Source organism: Rattus norvegicus, chromosome 1 (genome assembly GCF_036323735.1).
Source record: "Rattus norvegicus strain BN/NHsdMcwi chromosome 1, GRCr8, whole genome shotgun sequence".
Taxonomy (NCBI): Eukaryota; Metazoa; Chordata; class Mammalia; order Rodentia; family Muridae; genus Rattus; species Rattus norvegicus.
In genome coordinates this window covers 56,926,764-56,954,340 of record NC_086019.1, presented here as the reverse complement: position 1 = coordinate 56,954,340, position 27,577 = coordinate 56,926,764, and the positions used below count along the sequence as shown (strand labels likewise).

General features: G+C 44.4%; 1 long non-coding RNA gene across 1 annotated transcript in view; it reads right to left on the bottom strand.

Annotated features, from left to right (window-relative positions):
* Window positions 1–27,577, bottom strand: part of LOC103690986 (uncharacterized) — a 46,668-nt gene that overhangs the window by 13,424 nt on the left and 5,667 nt on the right. Inside the window, exon 2 of the long non-coding RNA XR_010059339.1 lies at window positions 749–25,691. This is a non-coding gene — a long non-coding RNA (uncharacterized LOC103690986). The remainder of the gene's footprint in view (window positions 1–748; window positions 25,692–27,577) is intronic.

Genomic DNA, 27,577 nt, shown 5'->3' with positions numbered 1-27,577 from the left:
GAGGATCTCCTTTCCCGGCCAACGCACCAAATGAAAAGCTCTCAGGGAGAACTTTCCCTCGGGATGGAGACCCTCTAACTCCAAAGACCAGACCGAGACACCACAGGATGCAATCAGCAAGAGGATTTGGTTTATTGTCGGGATACACAGGCACAGGCACCTGCGGGCGCTACAGTCACTCGGGGGACTGGCGCGCCCCACGGAACCAAGGATGGGCTTTTATAGGATTTTGGGGAGCAGAAGCAAGCATACAGAAGCAGATGCATGGTTACAGGGATATAATTGGTGGATTCTAATATGGCAAGGGTTTAGCCCGGGGGCAAGTTTCCTAGCTACCTTCCTGAAACATAACGGCTGACTCGGCCCCCCAAGGGTTCAGCCCAGGGGCAAGTTTCTTAGCTACCTTCTTGGAACATAACGAATGACTCGGCCCCCCACCAGGGTGTGGGACCTCTCCCGGGGCTTTTTTCATTGTCAGGTGCTCAACCGAAGTCGTCCTGTTGCCAGGCCTTCAACCAAACACATCCTGCTTGGCAGCCGCTGTGTACTCAGTGTTCTAACCTTTCCCTGAACCAGTCATCTTAAGTACAGCCTTGCAAAATGGCGTTACTGCTGCTAAGCTGGGGTCTTTCAGTGGCAAAGAAGAAATAAATATGCCTTTAACTGATTTCATCTATGGCAATGCCAGTTTCCTTGAGTCAAAACACTTAACATAGATGATTGGAAATGACCTTGAAATCACAGTTACCTGTGGGGAGCGGGTGTGGCGGTAGTCCCAAGATGGCGCCTGGGACTGCAGCTAAGTCTCGTGACTAGCATCTGACTTCCTCACACACCTGAAACTAGCCACGTCCATTGTGAGAGCTGTGCAGGCGCACCATGATGCAGGATCAGGCCATGTGACGTGGACCTATGAACTGAGATTACGCAGTCTGGACTGAGGAAGCAGAGCTGAGGGAGGATATAAGGGAGTGTGCTCCGGGGGCTGGGCTGGGAGGGAGACAGAAGAAAAGAAGATTCCTGTTTGCATGTTGTAAGGTTCCTGAATAAACCGCTTTGAGAAGAACGCTGTGTAGTCGCTCTTTTCTGCGGGTCGGAAACAGAAGCGACAGTTACCATCAGCATCCATGGGCTAGATTGAAATTTTATAGTTCTGATTAATGAAGCTGGAAGATATTTCATAACTTTATATTATCCACTGCAGAGGTTATTTTATAGATCTATAGAATTCCACAACTCAGCTGTTAAATCATTCCATTCTCCCAGTAAACATCCATGATACAGTAATGATGTTCTAATCTCTTTGAACAGGTGCTCTGGTGCAGAGTTTGCCTGAGATAGCCCAACAGCTGCATCCTGTCTTGTCTCCTTCTAGAGAGCTTCGTGACTTTTCTGAACAGAATACAAGGTGGGTTATTTGTTTGAATTTTAGTTGGGATTTTTGACTTTAGCTTTTTCCCTGATATCTTTTCCATAATTTGTATTCTATTTTCCTAACTTTGACTTTAGTTTATTTCAAGCACTTTTTGTTACATGTAATTTTAAAATAACCCCACACTAAGTCTGGCTAAACACAGGCATCAGAGTTTCACCCAGTCCTTATGGCTACTTCTATGCACTTGTTACCCTGTATCCTGAGGCTTGATTGCTAAGCCAATTGGGAACCAGTTTAACATAAAATACCTTGACTACTCAAGATGAAATTCTGGTCTTTGTTTAAGCATGTGAAAAGATAGTCTTTTTATGAGCCAAATTTAATAATAACTAATCATAAGTCTTCGTTCATGCATTGTGAACAATGGCATAAGGAATCTTTACCTTTCTTGCTTGGTTCTCTTGAACTTTCTAGTTCTTCAGGGTGGTTCCCTCTGCCCTTTCTGACCCAGAGAACCCTGGAAGGAGTCCAGTGCCTAATTACTTTTCCTATAAGCAGAAACATAAGGTCTTTCTCCCAAATTAGCATGCGCTTTAGCCAGTAACCAGAAAGATTTTTAGGTTGACATCTTTCCCAGAGGAATAGTAAAAAAAACAGAAAATTCAAAATCACATACATTTCGAAAATTAAATACTCATACGAGGGAACTAAACCAAACAAGCAAAGTAGAAACAGTTTTTTCGGGCCTTTTCTAATCTGCCAAGACAGGATATTTAACCCTCTTTTGAGAGAATAGGAGAATCCTGTGATACACTGAGACTTTCCTAGAGGATTTCATCCTTATCCAAATTCTGCTGTCTGCCTTGGAGGCTGTAGTTTTTCTGTTAGCTCAGTTTGTCCCTGCACAGCACGAGCTCCCAGATAATCTGGGCCCATTTGCCCTGAGTTAGCTCTGAACCTCAGGAGGAATTCCCCAGGTGACTCTGGCCAAAATTGTGTCCTCTTCTATCTTTAAACAAAATTACACCAAATTAGCAACAACTAAACCAAACTTCATTAAAAGCAGGCAGTCTTCAGTCTCCCTCTCTGCCTGGATCCATTTATTATACTGATTCTTTTTACAAGAGGAGAACTCAGAGCCTGATTTGGGTCTGTCTATCACTGTGTTTGATTAAGATTCCCATGTGCTGGAGTCACTTGACTCATCTCTGCTCATTCAGGAATCTAATTCTCTCATCCCTAGGACAAGAATCCTAACTCCCTAGTGGATTGTTGACTACCACACGCAACATCATCTATTGCATGAAGTTTTAAATTAAACCCATGCAAATTCCTGCTATGCTCTGGTATCAGTGGTTATGCTGAACCCACATGGCTAGCTCTATGCAGCCATCTTGTCCTGGTTCCTGCTGGTAGTTTGCTACTCTAAACAAACAAATTTAATCTGAAATGCCTGGACTACTGCTTGCATTTCTCATCCCATCCACCACCTCTGGCTGACCTGCAGAAGGTTGGATAATGCTCCTTTCACAGGACTTGCCTTAGTCTTTTGAAAGGAAAACCCAGAAGCTAATACTAGCCAGATTTATAGTGGTAAATCTCAAACTCCAAAAGTCCCAGTCAAAGAACAGAAAACTCAATAATATAAGTACAAGCTGAGTGCTTAGATTAGACAAATCTACCACTACACTACTCTATTGCCCATTTATGAAATCTCTAGCTACTTGTGGCTCTTGCAAGCCCATGGGCCTGCTCCATTTCCCACCTCTTCTCCCCCATCTTCTTCTTCTTGCCCGCATCATCCGTCTCTATTCTTTCTCTCCCTTTGCCAAAACATTCTGCTCTATCTTTTCCTTCCATTGCCCAATGACAGGCTGTAGCCTTTATATGGCTAATTACTATTTCACTTGACATCATCTGAATATGTGATCTATTGCACTACAGGGCCGCCCTCTTGAGAGGAAAAAATTCAAACAGTAATCCACAAGACATTTTGCTCATTTTAGTTAACACATGAAGTGACAATAGCTTCGGTTTCCAAACATCTTTTTCATTATTTTTATTCTACACTTTTAAAGTTATTTCTAGGTATTATTTGTAGTATTTTTAGCTACAATGCTTACACATAGCAAGGAGGATTTCCCACACCCTAGGCCCCAGCAGAGGGAAACTTCCACACTCAGTACAAAGTCTTAAGGACTTAAGGAGCAATGCCAAGGTCCCGATATCACATCATCGCCTCCCTAGCAGTCCCATGGCCATCAAACTGCTTGTAAAGAAGCATTGGTGTAGGCCACACATGGCCAAGGCAGAAACAATGATGATGGTCGACAACCTGAACAGCATCTCACTTCCCCAAGTAAGAGCTTGTTGAAGGACAACAGCTTTACCAAAACACCTGAAAATGGGGCCACCTAGAGGAGGACAAAGGCAGGAAATATTTAGGCAAATAATAGCAACTGTGAGCTAATGCCATGAGCACGGTATAGTACACAGTGAACTGAAACCAGATAAGATTATGTTGGACATAAATGGAAAAGTCAAAATCATCGACTTTTGCCTTAGAACTCAAGTGGAACCAGGGCAATGCTGAACTGGCACTGTGGTGCTTTCTCTTTTGGAGCTCCTGAACTCTTCCTCAGAAAACTTTATGATAGTCCACAGAATGACATATGGACCATAGTTTTACATTTAATGGTAGATAAAAAAGTCAGATTTTACTCTGTCTTCATACTACAGTTTTGAAGACCGGTTGTGGCAAGTATGTATCCTAACCTCTGTGGGGTGTCAGAAGAGATAAATGTAGGACCTCTTGGCCTCTTAATGATAGTCAACACGAAATATAGGTTGACAGTCACAGATGTGATGATGTACCCCTGGTTAAAGGAAGATTGAAAGGCTTTCCCAAATCCCTACAAAGGACTGAGCTCTGTCAGGTAGACCCTGCAATTGTGGAAGAAATAGAACATACTGGGTACAGAGCCTAAGATATCACAACATATAATCAAACCGTGGGATCATGTGGCTTACTGTACAGGCAAGTTCTCCAGGTGCAAGGCTGAACAATGGAGGCTCACACATTGAGTCCAGTTATTCCCTCCCCTTGATGATGATGATGCATTCCTGTTGGGCTGTAGAGGAGTGGTAGCTACCCCGCCCTATATGCACAGGCCTCATCATCATCCAATGGTCTAGTGACTTCCTTTGACCACAATCCGGTCAAAAAGTAGGCAGAAGAGTCACTGGGGCTGCCCTTTGTTTCTTCAGGCCACACCAGATTACACCCACACTGGACAAACATACATCCACGCCAGCAGTGTCGCCTGAATTCACTCAATAATCATCCTCAGAGAGAACACAACAGCAATGAGAACACAGGAATGCAAATTCCTGCTATGCTCTGGTATCAGTGGTAACGCTCAACCCACATGGCCAGCTCTATGCTGCCATCTTGCCTGGTTCCTGCTCCTAGTTTGCTACTCTAACCAAACAACTTTAATCTGAAATGCCTGGACTGCTGCTTGCGTTTCTTATCTCATCCACCCCATCTCCCTGACCTGCAGAAGGCTGGCCAATGCTCCTCTCACAGGATTTGTCTTAGTCTTTTGTAATGAAAACCCAAGAGGCTTATACTAGCCAGATTTATAGGGGTAAATCTCCAACGCCAAAAGGCCCATGCAAGAACAGAAAACTCAATTATATAATTATAAGCTGAGTGCTTAGATTAGACAAATGTACCACTACACTACTCTATTGCCCATTTATAAAATCTCTACCTACTTGTGGCTCCTGCTCCATTTTCAACCTCTTTCTCCCCCATCTTCTTCTTGCCCGAATCTTCCGCCTCTATTCTTCTTTCTCTCCATTCCCCAAAAAGTTCTGCTGTGTCTTTCCTTCCATTGCCCAAACACAGGCGTTAGCCTTTATGTGGCCAATGACTATTCCACCTGACATCATCTGAATCTGTGATCTATTGCACTACAGGGTTGCCCTCTTGAGAGAGCCAAAAAACAAAGAAACAAACAAAAACAAAAAGTAAAACAGAAACAAATAAAAGAATAAACTGCAATCCCAAAGACATTTTGGTCATTTTTAGTTAACACATGCTGTGATTTTAGCTTCAGTTTCCCTACATCGTTTCCATTATTTTTATTCTATACTTTTAAGTTATTTCTAGGTAATATTTGTAGTATCTTTAGCTACAATGCTTACACATAGTAAAGAGCAGACCCCACACCCTAGCCCTCAGCAAAATTTCTGATGAGGGAAAATTCCACTCTCAATACAAAGTCTTAAGGACCATGGGACACAGGAGCAACGCCTTCGACTCAGTGGCAGCCCCAGAGCCATCGAACCGCTTCTAAAGAAGCAATGGTGCCTGACACTCATGACCAAGGCAGAGACAATGATGGTCGACCACCTGAACAGCATCTCACTTCTGCAAGTAAGAACTTGTTGAAGGACAACAGCTTTACCAAAGCACCTGAAAATGGGGCCACCTAGGGGAGGACAAAGGCAGGGAAATATTTAGGCAAATAATCATAACTGTGAGCTAATGAAATGACCAGGGTATAGTGCACAGGGAAGAGAAACCTGATAAGTTTACCATTGGACATAAATGGAGAAGTCAAAATCATAGACTTTTGCCTTAGAACCCTAGTTGAACCAGGGCAATGCTGAAGTGGCACTGTGGTGCTTTCTCTTTTGGAGCTCCTGAACTCTTCCTCAGCAACTTTATGATAGTCCACAGAATGACAAATGGACCTGAGTTTTACATTTCATGGTAGTTAAAAAAGTCAGATCTTACTCTGTATTCATACTACAATTGAGAAGACCATTGTGGCATGTATGTATCCTAACCCCTGCGGGGTGTCAGAAGAGATGGAGGACCTCTTAGCCTCCTAATGATAGTCAACATGAAATATAGGTTGACAGTCACAGATGGGATGATGTACCCCTGGTTAAAGGAAGACTGAAAGTCTTTCCCAAATCTCTATGAAGGACTGAGCTCTGTCAGGCTAGACCCTGCATTTGTGGAAGAACTGCACCATAATGGATTCTGAGTCTAAGATATTACAATGCATAATCAAACCAGGAGATCATCTTGCTTACTGTGTGCCAAAATATGCCTAACTAGAGCAAGTCAAGGCTAGGGAAATATTGTGCAAATAATAGCTGTGATGAGCCACTTCTACGGGCAAACAATACTTCACAGGGACGTGAAGCCAAAGAGTGCTGGTTTGTATATCAATTGAAAAGTCAAGATTATGAACTTTGGCCTAGTACCTCATTCTACCCAGGGGAAATGCTGAACCAGCACTGCGATACTTATACTTTTGGTGTCCCTGAACTCTTATTTGAAAAATTTTATTATGTTCCAAAAAACAAAATATGGACCTTGGGTGGAATTTTATAATTTTTGGCAGTCAGAAAGTTTCCATTTGATTCTCTCTTAATTTTGGAGCTGAGAAGACAGGCTGTAATAGAGGTATATGCTGCCTCTGGTGGGGTGTCAGAAGAGCTGGAGGACCTACTTAGCCTCTTAAAGATAGTCAACCATAAATATAGGCCAACAGTCATTGTGGTCATGATGCAACCCTAGTTCAACTAAGACTAGAAGCAGTTCCCAAATCCCTATGAGCAACTGATCCCCCTCAGGCCAGACCCTGCTAATGTGAAAAAGCAATGGAATACATTGGGTTCTAAGCCCTAGAAACTAAGGACACTTCAACCAGATAATATATTAACCAGACCATGTCATCCTACTTCCTTCTGCAATGGCAGGAAGTTCAGGGGCAAGGCAACAAAACATAGGCTTGGACAGACAGTACAGTGGATGTGTTGGGAAAAAGCAGGTACTAAGACAGTGGATGTTCTGATACAGTGGCCTCCAAGTCCTTGTGAGGAAGAAGCACTTATGCCATCCAGTAATGACCATGGCAATGACAACAATTGTGTTTATCTACCCCAACATCATCCAGAAGTAATTGAGACCAAAACAAGTGGATACCTTGTCATGGAGCTGGGTGAGGTTCAACATCTTTACAAATGTATCTCAAAGTATAGCTACATAGTGAAGGACAAGGCCTGGCAAAGTTTATGCAAATATTAACAGCCTGGATCTACTCTCAGGGGCACAGAATAATCACAGGACAAACAAATAATATGTTGGATAAGAAACCAAAAGCCAAAATCATTGACTTTGACCTTAGTACCCAAGACAATCAGAGCAAATGCTGAACCTGTACAATGGTGCTAACACTTTTGATGCCCATGAACTCTTCCTAGGATAAATTTATGATGGTTCAAAGAACCACATATGAATGCTAGAGTCTTACATTTTAAGGTAGTTGGAAATGTTGCCTCTATTTTCATACACGAGTTGAGAAGACATGTGGCAGGTGTGTATCTTGACCACTGTTGGGTGTCAAGAGAGCTAGATGACCTGCTTAGCAACTTAATGACAGTCAAACCCAGATATGTCCATCATAGACATGATAATGCACCCCTGCTTCAAAGAAGAATGGGAGCATTTCCCAAATCCCTATGAGGAAATGATACCTCTCAAGGCACACCCTGGAATTTTGGACGCAATGCAATATGTTCCATTCAAAACACAAGACATAATGTTCCTTTATATCAAAGAAAGTCTAAGCAGATCATGGCATTCAACTGATTACTGTAAGGACAGGCTATCCAGGTGCCTGGCTTCACAACCAGCCTCAGACAGTTACTCCAGTTATGGCTCCATTCCCTACCCTTGATGAGTATGCTACTTCCGCACTAGGCCTGGACTGCAGAGAAGTGGAAACCAACCCACCATTGGCACGTTGGACTTGTCATCTCCCATAACCTTGTTTATGCCTATGTCCATAATACTAGTCATAGAGGATTCAGAAGAACCACTGAGACTGGCCTTCTCTTCAGGCCACTCCAGAGGACACCTGCACTGGACAAAACATATATGCCAGGGTGTCTTCTGCCTTCAGTCAACAAGCAGCCTTAGGGTGAAAAGAAGCAGCAATGAGAACACAGAAGACAACCTATTATTCCTCTGTGCCTAAGGAGAGGGCAACACTGTCCCCAGTAGTGGCCATCCAAAAGGCTTTAAGGATGGAACAAGAAATAAAAAAATGTCCTGATGAAATGTGTTGCTGCTCTCCATCAAGAAAGAAATCTCACCTGAGGCAGAACACCTTGTCTCTTTTGAGAAATGAAGCACAGTTAGAGCATCCAGAGAACAAGTTGCAGGCACAACCCAGGTACCTTTGTGCTAAGTCCTACCCAATTTACTCTATGAGGGTCCTCCTGTGTCTCTGATTTCCATTTGTTCAAAATTGTTTCCTTTTTAACTTCTGTAAGTACTATATGATTCTTCGTCTATGCCAAGCCCTCTTGCTGTTCTATATTTCTCAGGTTCCCAGCAGGCATTAAATATGACTGATGTGTACCACACTCTACAGACTTGTCCTGCTGACCCCATGCCTTCATCTGTACTTAGAGCATCCCAAAATACAACAGCTCCCACAAGGTCAGGCCTAGAGGCCTACTATGGGCTAATGGAATCTTCCAGAGGCAACTGTTCCTAACATATCTGGCAATTAATCACAAGAGCTGAAGAACAAATTCTTAAGTTGTCAGAAGTAACATCACATCCCATTAAGCCTCAAAAGTAATAACCAACAATTCCTTCAAAACAGTGACAGTGGAGTTAGTGAACAGTGTGGATCCTGTGACAATGTAGGTCCTGCAATACTGGAGGCAATGAGATAGTGCAGGTACTTTTACATTGGAGGTCAGGCAACATTGGAGGACCAGCATGAGTAGAGGTCCTGGGAAAGTGGAGATGGGACTGGTACAGTGGAGGTCCTGACTAAATGCAGGTGCTGCAAGAGTGGAGGTCCTGCAAGAGTGGAGGTCCTGCAAGAGTGGAAGAACGGTGATAGTGGAGGTGCTGGGTCATTACCATACTGGAACAGTGGATGTCCTGCTACAGTGGCTGTCAAAGTGCTGGTAAAGAAGAAGCAAGGGTGACAGCCAGTAATGAAGATGGCACATGTACTGATGATTTTTGACCATTCCAACATCATTTCACTACTCCAAGTAATTGAGTCTGAAACAAGACAATACCTTGTCATGACGCTACTTGAAGGTCACCAGTTTTACAGACACATCTGAACAGCTGGCCAGTTGGTGGAGAACAAAACCAGGGAAACATTTAGGTAAATACTATCAGGCATGAACTACTGCCATAGTCACATAATAGTTCAAAGAAACCTCAAAACACATGATATTTTCTTGGACAAGAAAGGAAAAGTCAAAGTCATGGTCTTTGGCCTTATGAACCAAGTTGATATAGGGCAAATAGAGAACCGGCACTATGATGATTACCTTTTGCTGCCATGGAGCTCTATCTAGGCAAATTTTATGATAGTCCAAAGAATGACACAGGGAAGACATGAGTAGTCTTATATTTCATGGTAGTCAGAGGTTTCATTTGACTAGTCATACAAGGGCTGAGAAGTCAGGTTGTAGCCTGTGTGAATCCTGCCCCCTGTGGGAGATGAGAAGAGCTGGATGACCTGCATAAGTTCTTAATGAGAGTAATCCCCAGATACAGGCTGACAGTCATGGACGCCATCATGCAAATCTAGTTCAAGAGAGACAGAAAAGCATTCCCAAATCCCTATGAGCAACTGATCACACTCAGGACAGAACTTGCAATTGTGGAAGCAATACAATATATTTGGTTCCAAGCCCTAGATACTACAGGTACCAAAAAAAGTATATCAAGACCATGGCATCCTATTGCTTACTGCAAGGGCAGGCTCTCAAGGGACATGGCTGCACAACACAGTGTCACCTAGTGAGAACAGTTATGGCACCATTCCCTAACATTGATGCTGATGCTGCTTTCCCTCTAGGAATAAAGAAGAGCAGAAGCCAGCCCACCATCAGCACATTAGTTTCGTCATCTTCCAATGGTCTAATTTCTGTTTTTATCCAAAATGCTTGTTATAGAGTAGGCAGAAGACCCAGTGGGACTGGCCTTCTTTCTCTTCAGGCCACTCCAGATGACACCAACACTGGACAAAAGACACTGTCTCCCACATTTACTGAATGAGCAGCTTCAGGGAGAAGAGTAGCATCAATGAGAACAGAAAAAACAACATATTCTCTGTCTGTGCTTCAGAAGAGTGCAAGATATTCACCAGCTGGTGTCGGAGCAGAGGCTTTAAGAGATGGAGGAAGAAATGGGGGAACTTCCCTGATGAACCTTTGTCATGGCTTTACATCAAGAAAGAAACTTCACAAGAGGCAGGACAGAGATTCTCCCAAAAAAGAAGGAATAAGGATAGCATGCAGAGAACAAGGACCAGGTACAGCCCAGGTACCTTGGTGCTTTGTCGTACTCAGTTGGCTCTGTGCTGGTTCTTCCTCTATCATTTCCATTTCCTTAAAATTGGTACCTTCTTACCTTCTGTAAGTACTTTTTGATTCTTCCTCTATGCCAAGGGTTATTCCTGTTCTGGATTTCTCCTCTTCCCATCAGGAACTCAATGTTACTGATGAATACCCCACTCTACAAAGTTATCACTTGCTGATCCTATCCTTTCACCTGAATTGCATTACCCTCTGAAAGGCAACAGCTCCCACAAGGTGAGGAATAGAGGGATATGAGCTCTTGTGATCTTCCAGGGGATAACATTCCTAGAACATGTGGAAATCAGTCACATGTGCTAAAAAAAAACAAATTCTTGGGCTTTCAAAAGTAACATCACATAGTAACATCACATTCCAGTAAGGGTCAAATATAATAGCTAGCAATGTCAATAAAAATTGAAAGTGAACTTGATGCAGCTGTGCCTATCATGAGTCAGTGTAGGTCCTGGAACAATGTAGGCACAGAGATAGTGGAATTACTGTAACAATGGAAGTCCACCATTATTGGCAATCATAAAATATTGGAGATAATGAGAGAGTGGAGATTAGGCTGGAACAGTGGGTGTCCTATAACAATGGAGGCACTGTATAAGTGGATGTCCTGCAACCAGAAATGTCCTTCAATAATGGAGCTACTTGGACTGAGGAAGTCCGTAATACTGGAGGTCCTGGGACAGTGGAGGTTCTGCAAGAATGGTATTCCTTTCAATGTAAAAGTAATGAAACTGTGGAGAACCATCAACAATGGAGGTCATGTGCCAGCAGAAATCCTGTAAAAGTCTAAAAGAGTTGATATCCTGTGACAGTGGAGGCCCTGTGACAATGGAGGTCCTGCCCCTGAGGCAGTACAGTTGCTCCAACATTGGAGGTCCTGAAACAGTGAAGGTCCTGAGACAGTGGAGGTTCTTTGATAGTTAAGGTGATTGGAGAGTGAAGGCCCAGTGTCAGTTGAGGTCCTGCGTCATTGGAGGTCCTAGAGATATAGTAGAAGTCCTGAGACAGTGGAGATGAGCCTGGAAGAGTGGAAGTCCTGTGACAGAGGAGGTCCTGTGACAGCGGTGGACATGCAACAGTGGACATCCTTCTACACTGGAGGTCCTACAAAGGTAGAGGTCCTGAGACAGTAGATTTTCAGTGAGAATGGTGGTCATGCAACAGTGGACTTTCTGTGCCAGTTGACATCCTATAAATTCTAGTTGGTGAGATAATCGATGTGCTTCAACAGTGGAGGTCCTACAATAGTGAAGGTCCTTCAAGAGTGGCGGGGCTGAGACACTGGAAAACCTGCAACAGTGGGCATCCCTTAAGAGTTGAGTTGCTGCAACAGTGAAAGTCCAGCAAATGTGTACATCCTGTGCTAGTAGATGTCCTCAAATTTGGAGTCCTTAGAAAGTGGAGTTGCCTAGACAGCAGAGTATCTATCACAGTGGAGTTGCTGCATAGTGGACATCAAAGTCCTGCTAATGTAGAAGCAATGATGCCAGCCAGTAATGACCATGGCATTGATGATGATGGGTGACCACCTCAACATGATCTCACTTCTTCAAGTCATTGTGAGCAAAACAAAATTATGTCTCATCATGGAGCTTGTTGAAGGTCAACAGCTTTCCAAATTCATCCAAAAGTATGGCTACCTAGAACAGGACAAGGTCAGGAAAATATTTTGCAAAGAACAGCAGTGATGATCTACTGCCATAGGCACACAATGTTTCACAGCTACCTGAAGCCATATAATATAATGGTGGATTTCAATGGAAAAGCCACAATCAGCAACTTTATCCATAGTACCCCAATTGAACAGGGCAAATGCTAAACCGGCACTATGGTGCTCACAATTTTGGTGCCCTTGAACTCTTCTTTGTCAATGTTTATGGTCAACCATCATAATTTTCTATTACTAACAGTAAACTCCAGATGTAAGCTGACAATCACAGATGTAATAACGCAATCCTGCTTCAAAGAATGGGAGGAAAGTAATAAAATATATTCAGTTGTAAGCCTAAGATATAAAGAATCTTTATATCAAAGATAGTATAACCAGACCATGGCCTCCAATTGCTTACTGGAAGGGCAGGCTATCCAAGTGCCTGGCTTCACAACCAGTCTCAGACTGGCTCCATTCCCTACCCTTATGATTATGCTGCTTTCCCACTAGGACTTTAGAGTGGAAATCAACCCACCATTGGCACATTGGACTTGTCATCCCCCCTGGCCTCGTTTCTGCCTATGTCCATAATGCTAGTCATAGAGGATTAAGAACCACTGAGACTGGCCTTCTCCTCCAGGCATTCCAGATGACACCCACGCTAGAAAAAGCATACATGCTAGAGTGTCTGCTGCCTTCAGTCAACAAACAATCTCAGGTAGAATAGAAGCAGCAATGAGAACACAGAAGACAATACATGATATTTTCTTGGACAAGAAAGGAAAAGTCAAAGTCATGGTCTTTGGCCTTATGAACCAAGTTGATATAGGGCAAATACAGAACCAACACTGTGAGGATTACCCTTTGCTTTTATCCCTCTGTGCCTCTGGAGTAGGCAAGTCTGTCCCCAGCATGGCCTGGCCCAGAGGATTTCAGAGATGGTCTAAGAAATTAGGAATATCCAAATGAAGCAGTGTTCTTTTGTTCGATCATGCAAGAAAACTCCCCTGGGACAGGACAGTGTCTGTCCTGAGAAATGAGGGATAGACACAGCATCCAAAGAACAAGCAGCAGGCAGGCACAGCCCAGGTACCTTTGTGCCTTGTCCTGCCCAGTTTGCTCTGTGCTGATTCCTCCTGTGTCTCTGGTTTCCATTTCTGCAAATAGTTTCCATTTAACTTCTGTAAGTACTGTCTGTTTCTTCCTCCTCCCCACGCCTTCTCCCTCTTCTGGATTTCTCCTTTTCCCAGCAAGGACTCAATGTGACTGATGTGTACCCCGGACTACAGAGTTGTCCTCCTGACCGCATGCCTTCTGGACTGTAACACCCCCGAAACAAAACAGCTGCCACAAGGTGAGGTCTACAGGGCTGTGGGCTCGTGCAACCCTCTAGGGGCAACTGATGCTAGCACATCTGGTAATTAATCACAAGATGTGCAGGAAAAATTGTTATTTTTTCAAAAATACCATCACATTCCATTAAGCCTCAAAACTAATAACCAGCAATGCTTTCAAAAAAGGGACAGGGGAATTAATGAAACAGTGCAGATCCTGAAACAGTTTGGGGCCTGCAACTGTGGAGGCACTGGGATAGTGCAGTTTTGTATTTGAGGTTGTGAACATTGGAGGTCCTGTAAGAGTGGAGGTCCTGAGACATTGGAGATGGGACTGACACAGTGGAAGTCCAGAGACAATGCAGGTGCTGCAAGAGTGGATGTCCTGGAACAGCGGAATTCCTTGGACAGTGGAGGTCCTGCAATAGTGGATGTGTTTAGACAGGGGAGGTCCTCCAACAGTGGAGGTCTGTGACGGTGGAGGTTCTACAACAGTGGCATTCCTGTGATAGTGGAGGTTTGGAGACAATGTAAGGCCGGCCACAATGGAGATGCTTTGCCAGGAGAGGTTCTACAAAAGTCTAGTCGGTGTTAGAGTGGATGCTCTGAGACAGTGGAGATCTGGTGACAGTGGAGGTCCTGCACCATTGGAGGTTCTGGAACAATCGAGGTCCTGAGACAGTGTAGTTGCTCAGGCATTGGAGGTTAGGCAACATTGTAGGCCATGTGACAGTGGAGGTGCTGGGAGAAATAAAAGTAATGGGACAGTGGAGGACCTGTGACTATTGTGGTCCTGCAACGTTGGAAGTCCTCCATCAATTGGGGTCCTGGGATGTTTGAGGACCTGAAATATTGGATGTTCTGCAGTGTTGGAGGAGCTGATTCAGCAGAGATGAGCCAGGTACAGTTGAGACCTGGCTAAAATGGAGGTGGAACCACACTGCAGGTCCTGCAACAGTAAATGTCCTAATACAATGCAGTTGCTCCAAGTTGATAATTCCTGCAATACTTGGTTTTCTAGGACAGTGAAAATCCTACAAAAGCAGAGGTTGTGTGTCAGTTGAGGTTCTTTGACAGGGAATGTCCTAAAACAATGGACATCCTTCAACATCGGAGGTCTTGCAACAGTGGAGGTCCTGAGACAGTGCATTTGCACTGTCAGTGGAGGTCCAGAACAGAGGAATTTTTTTGGGCCAGTAGAGGTCCTGCAAAAGTCTAGCTGCTGAAAATGTGGATGTCCTACCACATCGGAGGTCCTGCAACAATTGAGGTAATGCAACAGTGTAAGTATACCTACTGTGGACATCCTGTGCTAGTAGAGGTCCTGCAAGTTGGAGTTGCTGAGACTGTGAAGGTGCAGGGACACTGAAGGTTCTGCAACAATGGAGGTCCTTATAACAGTTGAGGAACTGCAACTGTGGATGACCTGTGCTAGTAGAGTTCCTGCAATTTGAAAGTCCTGAATCAGTGGAGGGACTGAGACACTGGAGGTCTTTTGACAATGCAGGTCCTTGTCACCGTGGAGGTGCTGTGATATAGGAGGTCTTACAACAGTAGAGGTCCTTGTAACAGTTGAAGTGCTGTGACAGTGGAAGTCCAGGGGCAGTACAATTCCTGTGCCAGTAGAGATCTTGCAGTTTGGAGGTAATGAGACTGTGGAGTTTCCTGACAGCTGCGGTACTACCACAGTGGAGGTCCTGTGACAAGGGAGGTCTTAGGATAGTGCAGTGACTGGGACAGTGAAAGTCCTGCTACTGTGGTTATCAAAGTGCATGCAAAGAAGCAGCAAGGGTGACAGTCAGACAAGAGCATGGCCAATATAATGAAGATATACATCCACCCCAATATCATATTGCTTCACCAAGTAATTGAGTCTGAGACACATCTATACCTTCTCATGGAGCTAGTTGAAATTCTATAGCTTTACAAATTCATCTGAAGTCTTGCCACCTCGAGGAAGACAAGGTCAGGGAAATATTTAGGCAAATATTAGCAGACTCGATATACTGGGATGGGCACAGTGTAGTTCACGGAGACTTGAAATCGAGTGATATTTTGTTACACAAGAACGGAAAAGTCAAAATCATCAACTTTGGCCTTTCCTACCAAAGTTGAACCTGAGCAAATGATGAGCTGGCACTACGGTGTTCACAATTTTGATGCCTGTCATTACAGCCTAGGCAAATGTTGTAATGGTCCAAAGAACAATATTTGAGTTAAGGAGTAGGCTTATAATTCACTGTTGTAGGATTTGACTCAGTTGTTATAAAAAGGTGAGAAGATATGTTGTGGCCGGTGCGTATCCTGCCCACTGTTGGGTGTCCGAAGAGCTGGAGATCTGTGTAGCATCTTAATGGCAGTCAACCCCAGATATGGGCTGATAGTCATAGAAGTAGTGATGTACCCCTGGTCAATGAAGACTGGAATTGGTTCCCAAATCCTTGGAGGAACTGATCCCCCTCATGCCAGACACTGCTAATGTGGAAGCAATTGGATATTTTGGGTTTTGAGCCTAAGATATTATAGATACATCAAAGAAAATATTACCAGACCGTGGCATCCCATTGCATACTGTAAGGGCAGGCTCTCTATGGGCATTGCTGCAGATCCCAAGGTCAGCAAGTTTGTCCAGTTATGGCAAACATTCCCTACCCCTGGTGATGGCACTGATTTCCCTTTAGGACTAAAGAGAAGTAGAAGTGAGAACACCATAGACACATTGGTCTCCTCATCTTCCAAGGGTCTAATGTCTGCCTATAATAATGAGGCTAGTCAAAAGGAAGCAGAAGAGTCACTGGACTGCCCTTCTCTCCAGGACACTTCCGATGACAGCCACACTGGACAAAGCATACATACAGGACAGAGGTTTCCCCTGCATTTACTCAGCAAGCAGACACACTTACAAGAGCAGCACCAATTAGAACATAAAGGACAACCTATTCTCCAGGTGTTTGTCAGCTGAGAGCAGGCCTTTCCCCAGCTGGGGCCTTCCCAGAGGACTTAAAGGATGGACCAAGAAGATGAGAAAATCCCCGAAGTTGTGTTGCTCCTTTCCATCAAGAAAGAAACCTTACATAAGGCAGAACTGTGTTCTCTCATAAATGAGGCACAGGGAGAGCATCCCGAGAACAAGCAGAAGGCACAACCCAGGTACCTTTGTGCTTTACCCTTCCCACTTTGCTCTGTGGTCATTCTTCCTCTGGCTCTGTTTTCCATTTCCTCACAATTCTTACCTTCTTATACTCTCTAAGTACTTTACGGTTCTTCCTCCACCACAAGCCTTCTCCATCTTGTGGATTTCTCCTTTTCCCAGCTGGGACTCAATACGACTTAATTGTACTCCACTCCACAGAGTTGTCTTGCTGATCCAATCCCTTCACCTGAACTGTATGACCCTCTAAGGACAACAGCTTCAACAAGATGAGGGCTACAGAGCTATCAGATCAGGGAATCTTCCATAGGTTACTGGTCCTAGCACATGTGGCCATTAATCACAAGTGATACAGGACAAATTCTTATGTTTTCAAAAGTAACATTACATTCCATTCATCCTCAAATCTAATAACTGGTAATGCCTTTGAAAAAGTGTAATTAGAGTTGCTGCAACAGTGCAGATCCTGTGAAGAGGTAGGTCCTGTAACAGTGGAGGCACTGAAATAGTGCAGGTTCTGTGACAGTGAAGGTCCTTTGAAAGTGGAGGCACTGCGATAGGGGAGGTCATTCTACCTACAGTGGAGATGCTGCACCATTGAAGGTTTGGCTACAGCGGTGGTCCTGTGACAACTGAGGTCCTGCAAAATTGTAATTGCTGACACAGTGGTATTCCTGTAAATGTAGAGATCCTGTGACAGTGAAGCTGCAGCATCATTAGAGGTCCTGCTTCAGTTGATGTCCTGAAACACTGTAGTTGCTTTGACCCTGGTAGTGCTACAACAGTGGAAATTCTGGGACAGTGGAGGTTATAGGCTAGTGGAGGGCCTACCAACAGTGCTTATCCTGTGCCAATGCTGGTCCTACAAAAGTGTAGTTGCTGAGTCATTGGAGGTCCTGTGACAGTGGAGGTCCTGCAGCAATGGAGGTCCTGTGACAGTGGAGATTCTTCAACATCTCAGGCTCTGGAACAGTGGAGCTGGTTGATGTATGGACAGTGGAGGTTCTGCAATAGTGGAGGTGTTTAGACAATGGAGGTCCTGTAATAGCATTTTCTCAGTTCTGGATTTCTACTCATCCCAGAGGGGACTCACTATGACTGATATGTAGCCCACTCTACAGAACTGTGTCCTGCTGATCCCATCCCTTAACCTGGATTCAACTTCTCCCAAAACACAACACCTCCGACCAGGTGAAGACTGGTGGACTAAGGGCTCATGGAATCTTCCAGGGGATATCAGTCCTAGAATATGTGGTCATCAATCACATGTGATGCAGAAAAAAATTCCTGTGTTTTCAAAAGTAATATCCCATTCCATTAAGACTCAAATCTAATAACCAGCAATGTCAACAAAATGTGAAAGTAGAATTGGTGCAACAGTGCAGATCCTGCTACGGTGTAGGTCCTGCAACACTGGAGGTACTGCAACAGTAGAAGTCCAGCAACATTGGAGATCCTGCAATAATGTAGGTCCCGAGACAGTGGAGATGAGGTTGGAACAGTGGAGGTGCTACAACAATGGAGGCACTCTAAGAGTGGAGGTCCTGCACCCATGGAGGTCCTTCAAAAATGGAGGTACTTAAGACTGACGTTGTCTGCAATAGTGGACATCCTAGGACAGTGGAGGTGCTTCAACAGTGGAGGTTCTGTGTTAGTTAAGGTACTGAGACAGTGGAGGATCATCAGCAATGGAGGTCCTGGGCCAATATAGGTCCTGCAAAACTCTACTAGCTATCCTGCAACTGTGGATATCTTTTAACAGTGGAGGTCATGCAACATTGGAGGTCCCTGAGACAGGAAATTGGTCCGATATTGGAGGTCCTGCAACAGTGTAGGTCCTGCGACAGTGAAGGAGTTGGGACAGTTAATGTGATTGGACAGTGGAAATCCAGTGTCATTTGAGGTCCTGTGACATTAGAGGTCCAACAGTTATAGTGTAGGTCCTGAGACAGTAGAGATGAGTCTGCGAGAGTGGAGGTCCTGCAAAAATAAGTGTGCTAAGACATGGGAGATCCTGCAACAGTGAATGTCCCGAGACACTGGAGTTTCTGAGACAGTGGATGTGCTTGACCAGTGGAGGTTCTCCGAGAGTGGAGGTCCAAAGCAATGGAGGTCCTGTGATTGCATAAGTGCTGAGAGAGTGGCGATCCTGTGACAGAGAAGGTCCTGTGACAGTGGTGGCCCTGAAACAGTGTATGTGATTCAACACTGGAGGTCCTGCAACAGTGAAGGTCCTGATACGGTGGATTTATCATGAAATTGAAGAACCAGCAACTGTGGACTTTCTATGCCAGTTGACATTCTGCAAAATTCTAGATGCTGAGAGAATGGATGTGCTGCAACAGTGGAGGTCCTACAATAGTGGAGGTCCTTCAAGAAGGGCAGTGCTAAGACACTGGAAATCTTGCTAAAGTGGATGTCTTTTAAGAGTTGAGTTGCTACAAGAGTGAAAGTCCTGCAAAAATGTACATTCTATGCCAGGGGAGGTCCTGCAATTTAGAGGTCCTGAGAAAGTGGAGTTGCCCTGAGAGTGGAGGTTCTACCACAGATTAGGTCCTGTGACAGTGGCTGTCAAAGTCCTTGTAATGGAGAAATAATAATGCCAGCCAGTAATGACCATGGCAGTGATGATGATGGGTGACAACCCCAACATCACGTGGTTTCTTCAAATAATTGAGACCAAAACAATATTATATCTTGTCTTGGAGCTTGTTGAAGCTCAACAGTTTTACAAATACATCCAAAAGTATGGCTACCTAAAGCAGGACAAGTCAGTAAAATATATTGCAAATATTAGCAGTGATGAACTACTGCCCTGGGCACACAATATTTCACAGGGACCTGAAACCAAATAGCATTTATCTTGGTTATTAATGGAAAAAAACAAAATCATCGAATTTCGCCTTAGTACCCGAGTTGAACCAGGGCAAATTCTGAAGCACCACTGTGGTGCTTACACTTCTGTTGCCCCTGAACTCCTCTTTGTCAACGTTTATGATGGTCAACCATCATCATTATCTCTTAATCACAGTAAACCCCAGATATAGGCTGACAGTCACAAACCTCATAATGCAACCTCGCTTCAAAGAATGGGAGGGTTTCCCAAATCCCTATGAGGAAATGGTATCTCAGGCCACACCCTACAACTGTGGAAGTAATGCAATATATTCAGTTCTAAACCCAAGAAATAAAGATTCTTTAAATAAAAAAACTATTAACGGACAATGGTGTTCAATGGATTACTGAAAGGGCAGGCTATCCAGGCGCCTGGCTTCACAACCAGGCTCCCTCACTGAGTCCAGTTAGGGCTCCATTCCCTACCCTTAAAGATTATGCTGCTTTCCATCCTGGACTTCAGAGGAGTGGAAACCAACCCACCATTGGCACATTGAACTTGTCATTCCCCATGGCCTCGTTTATGCCTATGTCCATAACTCTAGTCATAGAAGATTCAGAAGAATCACTGGGACTGGCCTTTTCTTCAGGCCATTCCAGGTGACACCACACTGGACAAAACATACATGCCAGGGTGTCTTCTGCCTTCAGTCAACAAGCAGCCTCAGGGAGAACGAAAGCAGCAATGAAACCACAGAAGACAACCTATTATCCCTCTGGGCTTCAGGAGAGGGCAAGACTGTCCTAAGCAGGAGCATGCTCAGATGCTTTACAGGGTGGACCAAGAAATTAGGAATATCCAAATCAAGCAGTATTCCTGTGCTCAATCAAGCAAGAAAACTCTCCTTGGACAGCACAGTGTCTCTCCTGAGAAATAAAGGCTAGAGTACATCCAAAGAACAAGCAGCAGGCAGGCTCAGCGCAGGTACCTTTGTGATTGGTCCTACGCAGTTTGATCTGTGCTGGTTCCTCCTGTGTCTCTGGTTTCCATTTCTGCAAAATTGTTTCTGTTTTACCTATTCTAAGCATTGTATGATTCTTGCTCCACCATAAGCCTTCTTTCAGTTCTGGATTTCTACCCTTCCTAGCAGGAACTCAACACAACTCATGTGTACCCCACACTAGAGTTATCCTTCTGACCGCATGCCTTCACCTGGACTTTAGCATTCCCAAAAGACAACAGAACACCACAAAGTGAGGCTTCGAAGGCTATCGGCTCATTGAGTCTTCCAGGCGCTACTGATCTAGCACATCTGGACATTAATCGTAGGAGCTGAAGAAGAAATTCTTAACTTTTCAGACGTAGCATCACACTCCATGAAGCCTCAACACTAACAACAAGCAATGCTTTCAAAAATGTGACAGTGGAGCTGGTGCCGTAGTGCAGATCCTCTGACAGTGTAGGTCCTGTAACAGTGGAGGCACTGAGATAGTGGAGTTACTTTCACATTGGAGGTCATGTAACATTGGAAGACCTGCACGAGTGGAAGTCATGATACAGTGGAGATTTGACTGCTGTAGTGGAGGTCCTGAGACAAGGCACATGCTGCAAGAGTGGATGCCCTGCAACAGTGGAGTTCTTGGACAGTGGAGGCCCTGCGACAGTGAAGGTTCTACAACAGTGGCATTTCTGCGATAGTAGAGGTCTTTAGACAATGTAAGACCAGCAACAATGGAGATCCTGGGCCAGTAGAGGTCCTGCAAAAGTCTAGGTGGTGATAGAGTGGATGTCCTGAAACAGTGGAGGTCCATGACAGTGGAGGTCCTGCATCATTGGAGGTTCTGGATCATTGAGGTCCTGAGAGAGTGCAGTTGCATAGACATTGGAGTTCCTGCAACAGTGTAGGTCCTGTGAGAGTGGAGGTGCTAAGAGAGTGAAGGTGATGGACAGTGTAACTATTGTGTTCCTATAATGATGGAGGTCCTGCAACAGTTGAGGTCTTGATACAGTGCAGTTCTTCTAACTTTGGAGGCCCTGCAACAGAACAGTTCCTGGGAAAGTGGAGGTTCTGGGACAGTAAAGGTGATAGGAAAAAGGAGGTGCTGCATCACTTGAGGTCCTGGGACATTTGAGGCCCTGCAATATTGGAGGTCCTTAGAAAAGTAGAGGTCCTGAATGAGTGCATTTGCACTGACAGTGGAGGTCCAGCAACAGTGGACTTTCTCTGCCAATAGAGGTCCTGCCAAAGTGTAGCTGTTGAGAAAGTGGATAATATCCTACAACGTTGGAGGACTGGCATTAGTGAATGCCCTAAGACACGGGAGATCCTGAAATAGTTGGTTTGCTTGGACAGTGAAGCTGCTACAAAAGTGGAGATCCTGTATCAGTGGAGGGGTTTTGAAAAAATGGAGGTGCTGCTACACTATTGGTCCAGCAACAGTGAATATCATGAGACAACGCATTTTAAATGACAGTGGAGCTCCAGCAACAGTGGAATTTCTGTGCCAGTAAAGGTCCTGCAAATTCTAGAAGCTGAGAGGGTCCATGTCCTGCAACATTGGAGGTCCTGCAACAGTTGAGGTACTGCAACAGTGTACGTCCAGCTACAGTGGATATCCTGTCCTAGTAGAGGTCCTGCAAATTGGCCTTGCTGAGACAGTGGATTATCCTGTGAGAGTGGAGGTCCTATAACACTGGAGGGGATGGGACAGTGGCGGTCATGCCAAAATTGCGGTCCTTGTAATGGTTGAGTGGTTATGACAGTGGAAGTCTAGCAACAGTGGACATCTTGTGTCAGCAGAGGTCCTATAACATAAAGGTCCTAGGACAGTGGAGTTACTGAGACATTGGCAGGCCTGTGAGTATGGAAATTCTTTTAACAGTTGAGGTGCTGTGACACTGGAAGTACAGAAAATGTAAATGTCCTCTGATAGGAGAGCTCCTGCAAATTGGAGCTGCTGAGAGAGGGGAGGTCCTGCAACAGTAGTGATCCTGAGACAGTAGAGATCCTGCAACAGTGGAGGGGCTGAGACATTGGAGGTCCTTTGACAGTGGACTTCTTTGTAATTGTAGAGGTGCTATGACAAGGGGGTTCTGCAATGGTAGGGGTCCTTGTTATAGCTGAGGTATTCCAACAGTGGAAGTTTAGGGACAGTAACTTCCAGTGCCCGTAAAGGTCTTGCAATTTGGAGGGTCTGAGACAGTGGAGTTGCCTGACCGCAGACGTCCTACTGCAATATTGGTCCGGTGAGAGTGGAGATCTTGAGATAGTGCAGGTGCTGGGACAGTGGAAGTTCTGCTACAGGGGTTATCAAAGTGCATGCAAAGAAGAAGCAATGGTGCCAGCCAAACATGACCATGGCAAATATAATGAAGATTTTCATCAACCCCAACATCATCTTGCTTCTCCAATTGAGTCTGAGACAAGTCTAATAACTTATCATGAAACTGGTTGAAATTTTACAGCTTTACAAATACATTTGAAAGTCTTTCCCCTTAGAGGAGTACAGGGTCAAGGAAATATTTGGGTAAATATTAGCAGACTTAATCTACGGCTATGGACACTGTAAAAGTACACAGTGACCTGAAACCAGATTATATTCTGTTAGAGAAGAATGGAAAAGTCAAAATCATCAACTTTGGCCTTCAAGGCAAGTCAAACTTGGGCAAATGCTGAACTGGCAGCATGGTGCTTATCCTAATGGTGCACCTGATCTCTTCCTAGGAAAACGTTAGGATGTTCCAAAAACAAAACAAAACAAAACAAAAAAAAAAAAAACAACCCCCCCCCAACATATGGACTTAGGAGTAGGGTTACATTTTGTCATACAAGAGCTGAGGAGACAGGTTGTGAGTGGTATGTATCCAGCCCACTGTGGGATGTCAGAAGAGGCAGCTTAGCCTCCTAATGACAGTGAATCACAGATATGGGCTAACAGTCACTTAGGTGATGACACACCCATGCTCAATGAAGACTGTAAGTGGTTCCCAAATCCCTATGAGGAAATGATCCCTCTCATGCCAGATACTCCACTTGTGAAAGCAATGTAATATATTGGGTTTTGAGGCCAAGAGATTATAGATTCACTGTATCAGGGAAGGTACAACCAGAGCATGGCATCTTACTACTTAATGTAAGGGGAAGCTATTCACCGGCATGGCTGCATAACCCAGGCTCAGCAAGTTTGTCCAGTTAGGGCCCCATTCCCCACCCTTGCTGACGGCACTTATTTCCCTCTAGGACTAAAGAGGAATAGAAGTGAGTACACCGTAGACACATTGGTCTCATCTTCCAATGGTCGAGTGTCTGACTTTGATCATACACCTAGTCAAAGAGGCAGAGGCGCCTACCCTTCTTTTCAGGATACTCCCAATGCCACCCACACTGAATAAAGCATACATACATGCTAGAAGTGCCCTGTGTCTTCAATCAACAATCAACCACACTTAGAAGAGCAGTCGCAATGAGAACACAGAGGACAACCTACTTTCCTGCTGTTTCTCAGCTGAGAGGACTTTCCCCAGCTAGGGCCTTCCCAGAGGCTTTGAAAGAACGAACAAATTTCAATGGGGAAATTCACTGATGAAGTTGTGTTGCTGCTTTCTTTCAAGAAAGAAACTTTATATGGGGAGAAGAGAGTGTTCTCCCAGAAATGAGGCACAAGGCGATCGTCCAGAAAACATGCAGAAGGCACAACCCAGGTACATTTGTGCTTTGTCCATCCCAGTTTGCTCTGTGCTCATTCTTCCTCTGGCTCTGTTTTCCAGTTCCCCATAATTCTTACCTTCTTATATTCTCTAAATATTTTATGATTCTTCCTCTAACCCAAGCCTCCTCCCTCTTCTGGATTTCTTTTCTTCCCAGCAAGGACTCAATATGACTGCTGTGTATCCCACTCTAGAGCGTGGTCTTGCTGACTGCATCCCTTCACCTGAAGTTTATCACACTCTAAAAACACCAGTTTCCACAAGGTGAGGTGGAGAGTGCTATGACCTCAAGGAATCTTTCCATAAGTTACTGGTCCTAGCACAAGTGGCCATTAATCACAAGACGCACAGAACACATTCTTATGTTTACGAAAGTAACATCACATTCCATTCAGCCTCAAATCTAATAACCAGTAATGCCTTTGTAAACGTGCAATTAGAGTTGTTGCAACAGTGCAGATCCTGTGAAAAGGTAGGTCCTGCAACAGCGGAGGCACTGAAATTGTGCAGGTTCTGTGACAGTGAAGGTCCTTTGAAAGTGGAGGCACTGTGATAGGGGAGGTCATTCTACCTCTAGTGGAGGTGCTGCAAAATTGAAGGTTCGGCTACAGTGGAGGTCATGTGACAACTGAGGTCCAGCAATTGGAATTGCTGATACAGGAGTATTCCTGTAACTGTAGAGATCCTGTGACAGAGAAGTTGGAGCATCATTGGAGGTCCAGCTTCACTTGATGTCCTGAAACAGTGTAGTTGCTGTGACCATGGTAATGCTACAACAGTGGAAGTCCTGGGATAGAGCAGGTTATAAGACACTGGAGATCCTGCGACAGTTGTAGTGCTCCTACAGTGGAGGTCCTGTGACAGTGGAGGTCTGCAGCAATGGGGGATCTGCGACAGTGGAGTTGATGTATGGACAGTGGAGGCCCTGCCATAGTGGAGGTGTTTCCACAGTGAATGTCCTGCAATCATAGTGTTGTTTGGACTGTGCAGTTCCTTGGACAGAGGAGTTCTTGTGACATTGATGGTCCTATGACATTGGACGTTGTAAGACACTTGAGCTCCTGCACAGTAGAAATCCTGTGATAGTTGAGATGCTGAGAAACTTGAAGTCCTGTAACAGTGGAGTTGACACACAGACAGTGGACTTCCTGAGGTAGTGGTGGTGCTTAAACAGTGGATGTCCTGTGACAGAGGAGGTCCTGTAATATAGGAAGAACAACATATGCTGGCTGGACCACGCAGTGCTTCCAGTAAATAGACCACCAACCAAGGGGTGTACAGGGATGTGATATATATCTATATCTATATCTATATATCTATATATATCTATATCTATATCTCAGAGGATGGCATTATCTGAAACCAATAGGATGAAAATCCCTTGGTCCTGTGGAGATGTGATGCCCCAATAAAGGAGGATGATGGAATGGTGGGTTTGGAAATGGTGGTGGGTTTAGGAGCACCATCATAGTGGCAAGATGGACTGATGAGATTGAAGATGTAGGAGTGGGAGTTTGTGGAGTGGCACCTGGAAAGTGGGCTATCATTTGAGATGTTAAAAAAAGTGAAAATGATAAGGTTTACATTGTCTGACCAAAACCCAAGGGGCACTACATAAGGAACACAAAAACCCACAGGTGCTCACCAACAATCAGATAAAATTTGGCCTTTGGTGGTCTACTCCAAAGAAACTATTCCAAGAATACTGTTTAATTTTTTCAAACACAGTTTAAAACTCTTAAGTGTGCTCTCAAATCTGCCCTAATTCACATAAATCAATCAAAACTGTTGGCTTTGTAAATAGTTCTCTCGTGTCCCAATGTTTATATGCTGGTCACACCAACAACACTATACTTGTCTACATGTGACTCAAACAATGTGGGATCCTTGTCCCAAGTGGGCCAGGCAGACCCTGAGCTCACCTTCAGGTTCTCACATACACATAAAAGCACACACACACACACACACACACACACACACACACACACACACACACACATACACACACACAGAAAGAGAGAGAGAGAGAGAGAGAGAGAGAGAGAGAGAGAGAGTGCTTATCATCTATTTCTAAGGCATAATGTGTGCTCTTGGAGTTGGGCACTAGGACTTGCACATGTAAACAAGTGCTGTACACCTAGGAACATTTTCTGATCTGTATTTTCTCTTTTATATGCAGTTCCTTGGATATCTTCAAAAGCAAGTAGGGCATTGACATACCATGAATTCTTGAGCCTAAAGGTAAATTTTAATACAAAGCTCACATGTCACTCACAGATGACTCTAATAGGAAGTACATTAAGTTCAGTATCATTCAATCTGAAACCCTCAATGTGTATACACCACTCTCACTGCCCTCACGAAATCTCATGTTTGGACCACTGTTCCTAGCTGGAGATACCTGTTTATCTCCCAGAATAAAAGGGAGGCTCCAGGCTCAAGTGGAACAGCAGATTCAAGGTGGGACTGTTGGGTGACATTACAGTGAACACCAGGGACTTCCCCTGAGAGGCAGGAAGTGGTCCTTTCATTCCTGCTGGGGAAACAGTATCTAGATTGTCCTGCATGGGACAGAATCCTCTCATTCTAGCAGATATCCTGGGTGACAGAAGGAATGTAGGTAGATTATGAAATCAAACTACCACATTTCTTTCTGAGGCAGAGACATTTGAGAACCTTGGCCCAGGAGTTAACAGCTCCAGATAGCAAGGTGATGTCAGTGTGGGCCCTGTATTGACCTATGTATAGTTATTTATGTTAATCACCAAATATTTAAAATTTACAGCACTTAAGAGCAAAGTCTCCCAGGAGACTCAGCTAAAACTAATCAGTGAGTTTTTAAGGGCGGCAATGGGGGGAGGATGGGGAGGGGAGCACCCATAAAGAAGGGGAGGGGGAGGGATTAGGGGGATGTTTGCCCGGAAACCGGGAAAGGGAATAACCCTTGATATGTATATAAGAAATACTCAAGTTTAAAAAAAAAGAAAGAAAGAAAGAACACAAACAAGTAGGAAATTTAAATTCATGTGACTGCTAGAAGTAAAGCAAGATGCTCTTGGTAGATAAGGTGATAACCTTTGTGTAA